Genomic DNA, 4700 nt, shown 5'->3' on the forward strand with positions numbered 1-4700 from the left:
GTTGAATAATATACATAAATCGAGGGTTTTGAGAGCTTTGGAGTTCTTAGAGAATAGTATACTCTTGATGTTTTGCTTGGATTCTCGTTCAAAAGCTGTAAAGGAAGGTTTGGAACTAGAACATTTCATTATGTGTATATGTGCTTTTGCTAGTATTAAAATTAGATTAATAATATAGAACTGGTTGGATTCAGACGTCTGGGAGGGTATGAGGAGAAGCCAAACAACACATCTTTAAGAGATAGAGAGGAGAAAGAGAAATCAGAGAGAATGTGTTGAGAGATGAATGAACAGAGATCTTACCAAAAGGTAGAAGAGTGGGGACAGGACCAGAGTAAAGGATCAAGGTTCTCAAGGTTCTCAAGGTTCTCAGGAGCCTGTTGACAGAACGAGCAGTCTGTAGTAATGTCCTTTTTGAATCTTTGCATAAAAGCCTTACATGGGTAAATGGATGGATTATTTTAAAAGACACTTCTTTAATTTTATTTGTAATCAAATATTTAGAAGATAAACACCGTACTTTCTTCCATTCTGTGTCAGGAAATAGGTTATTCCAGTGTGAAAGCGCTGTTGGGATAGATACACTGTCTTTTAGAAACAGAGTGCGTATGTTACGGTTGTTATTTCTGTTATTAGTAGAGAAACAGATTTGATCTCAGTAACAGTGGGATTCAAAGGTAATACAGAGGAGTCATGGAAAGAATTTTAAGAAGAGAGAGAGCACCAGAGGGGATAGCATCACAGACTAGAGCATACTGCCTGGGAGGAACAGGAATATTATACTTGTGTAGAAGTTCAGTGTAGGACTTTAACTCACCACTAGAGCTGAGCAGCTGAGTCACCACATAAAGACCATGACCAAACCAGTTTTCTAAAAACAATGTTTCGTGTTTATATAGCAAGTCTCTGTTATTCCAGATATAATATCTGTGTGGTGAGAAGTTGTGTTTATATCTCATGTTCCAGGAAAGAAGCATCTGTTAATGAAATTAGAAAGACTTCAGGGAATTTGTTCAATATTATAATTACACAATAAAAGAAATCTGAGGCCACCAAGTCTAGAGAATACGTGATTAGGAATGAGGTTCCATATAGAGTTAGGGTTCATAAGAAACTGCTTCATCCAATTTATCTTGAAAGTATTATTTAAGGTGGAGAAATCAAGGAAGTGAAGGCCACCGTGTGTGTAGGAGTCATCTGGAGCCACTGATTCAATCTTTTCTGTGTTTTTTCTATGATAGGACTAAAGTTCAGAGAGCATCAGGTGTCTTGTTTACTGTTGATAGAGAGCTAGACCAAGGTCAGTGACAGTCTCTTTAATATGGATGTTAGAGATGGATGGACTATTATAGGTTTTAAGGGGGAGCAGCTCACATTTATTAGTATTTAAGTACAGCCCAGAGGCCTGAGAGAATAACTTAATTGTATTTATGGCTATTGGAATCTGTGAGGCATCCTTTAAGAACAGGGTAGTGTCATCTGCAAACTGACTGATGATGATCTCCTTTCCAGCAACTGAGATACCCTGTAAGGGGCTAGTTTAATAAGACCAGAGAGTAGCTGAGCTCAGATCAGAAACAAGTAGGGGGAGATAGGACAACGCTGTCTGACACCACGATTAACCTCAAACCTAGGAGAGGTCCCAGAATATCATGTAATAGAGCAGTTTGCATTTTTATACATAGTTTTAATATGCACAAAAAAAAGACCAAAACCAAATTTATCTAAGGCCTGAAAAATGAAAGTGTGCTCGACTGTGTCAAAGGCCTTACAGAAGTCTAGGAATAAAATGTAGACCTGTCGTTGTAAAGGTCATGTAATCTATAAGGTCCAGTACCAGTCTGATATTGTTAGAGATGTGTCTATGTCTCAAGAAACCAGACTGGGTTTCATCAGTTATATGATCCACGGTTAATTTTATTCTTTTTGCAAAAATCTGAGCTAAAATTTTATAGTCGTTATTGAGCAGACAAATTGGTCTCCAATTATCAATAAGTAGGGAATCTTTCTTAGGATTAGGATTAGGATTAATAATCCTTGGGAAAGAGTAGGTGGGAGGATTTGATTTTTAATGCTTTGTGTGTCCAGACCGTGGAGGAGAGGGGCTGGTTGTTCCACAGAAGCTAGCCCATCAACACCTGGACATTTGTTGAGTTGAAGACGTTTAATAGCCAGTAGGGTTTCATCAGTTGTTAACGGAGCGTCACAGAGATCTTTCATGTCGTCTGAAACTGATTTTGTATTAGAGAGAAGGTTTAATTATAATCTGACGTATAGAGGTTTCTGTAAATGAAGAGCAGTAGTTTGCTATCTTGCGTGAGTCGTCAGTGATGTCTCCGTTAATGTTGAGTTTCCTGATAGAATTCAGTTTGTTCTGGATCTTTCTAGTTGGAAGAAGTATGCAGTATTCTGCTCTCCTTCCTGCAGCCATTTGCTCCTTGATCTTACAAAGGCTCCTTCAGCTTTCTCTCTGTATATTTCATTTAATTCATCTTGTGTAAATTTAAATCTTCAGGCTTAATTTGGGTAAGGGCAGTTGTGTTAGTAATAATTCTTGTTTCATCTTTTTTTCTTTCTCTGGCTAAAGTGGATCCATATTCTCTTAGGAATTTTGAAACCTCAAATTTAAAGAGTTCCCAGTTTATCTATGAAGGCCCTGTTTGAGACATACTGTATTATTTCCTGGATCTTCTCAGTTACTGACGCATGCTTTAGGAGAGTTATTGAGTTTCCAATAAGAGCCTCTAAATGTCTGGGTGTAGTTAGCTTTAAAGGATACTTTATGGTCTGTTAAAGGCCTTGTTATAATACGCAGTCTTAAGTTCTATCTTCGTTGGTATCTTTCAGCTTCGTTGATCTGCAGCTCTAACTCTGAGAGCCGTTGAACGTTGTTTGTGCATTCTTCACTGATACCATGTCAGTTTTCAAGTCACCAATTTCAGTAAACACAAAGTCAATTAACTTTTTTAAGGCATGGATACTGACGGTGTTATGATTGATCAGCACGCTCATTTATTACAGCTGTAATGTTGTAAGTCTGTGAGCATTAATTCACCTTTGGGTCTCTTCCCCTCAGGTCTGGTGGGACTGTCAGGGTCGTTATCCAGGACGGGTAACAGCTCTGGACTCTTGTCGCGGGTGCTGGAGCCGGTGTAGTTATGCTCAGAGATGGTCTGAGCAGCAGATGAAGTTTGGTTACCGTTTGTAGTCTTCATGTCTTTGGGAGAGATTGTCGTCGTCGTCGTCGACTTCGGGCGCTTTACACCTTGCTCAGAAGATGGATCACACAGCACGAAGAGCACGAAGAGCACGAAGAGCACGCTGGAGAAGGCGGTAAGAGTTGTTTTATTTAATTAACTGTAGGCTAAGCAAGCAGGACACAACTATTTGGAACGGTTGGTATGCACTAAATGAAGCGTCCTTTGATTAAGTGACACAGGTAGTTTCCTCACTTTTACCTTTGACGTCTGAAATATGAAAGAACAGACAGGACAGTGAGGTTTATCTTCAAACGATAGATTTAATGAAACAAATTTTATTTTAGAACAAACAAAAAATAATTAAAATATCTATTTTTTATTTATTTTTTTATTTTTCCTCAAACAGGATCCTGAACATTAAATTGAACAGTGTTTTTTGTTAAATTGTGATTTCCTTCAACAAAATTACGTTTGTATTATTCATCTGTGACTCCCTGGCCACTTCATTAGGTACACTAATGCTCAGCTTTAGTTTCTTATAACACAACTGTTGATTCGACTCCGTCCCGTTTTATTTATCAGGATTTAAATTAATCATTGAAGATTTAATGTTAAATTAAACCAAAGACTTTCTGAACTTCTACCAGAAAAACCTTAAAAACTCATTTATTTATTTATTTATTGTCGTCAGCTACGGGAGAAGACACCAACCTTTAACCTTTAATCTGCTTTAAGAGGAAATGATCTTTTATTTATTACAAATATTTAACTTTTCAACCTTTGGGAAAAAAATATTTAATCACATATAATTTGTAGTTTGTGAATAAGAAGCTGACGTCAGATTCATGTCGAAGATATAAAGAAATTCACATAAGATGGACATGAACTGATAGAAGCTAAAGCTAACATGAGCCACTATAAGCTAAGAGGAGCTAACAGAAGCTAACAGAAGCTAATATAAGCAGCTAACAGGTGCTACTAAGAGCTAGCGGACAGACGAGGAGGCGGGGCTTGGTCTTCGTCTAGAAGCTTTATTGATAATTGTTTACATCTCACAATGCATTCCACAAACACGGCTCCCAGCTGGAAGCTTTTTATCGTCACAATTGAAGGATGAAGTTTATCATTCACAATTATACTTGCATAACAAACAGATGCTCCAAGGTTTCCCACAAAGTCACGTCAACCTGTAACTTTATTAAGATATATCGGCTCCACAGACATCATGGTTATTTCATTTCTCTGTTTTTTGTCTTTTTAAATGTTTTATTTTTATTTTCCGGTGGATGAATGTAAACGTGATCGTCCAGAGTTTCACTACAGCGATGACGACGATGGAAAGAACGACTTCATGTGATGAAGGTGTTTTAATTGTCTGCCGAAGGTTTTTCTAGAAGTTTCTAAGCTAAGTTACTCAGAAGCGATGAAGTTTTAAACGGTAGAACAACCCCCCCCGCCCCACAGCCCTCCCCCCCGCCCCACAGCCCTCCCCCCGCCCCG

The sequence above is a fragment of the Chelon labrosus genome, assembly GCF_963514085.1.
Source record: "Chelon labrosus genome assembly, chromosome: 15".
Taxonomy (NCBI): Eukaryota; Metazoa; Chordata; class Actinopteri; order Mugiliformes; family Mugilidae; genus Chelon; species Chelon labrosus.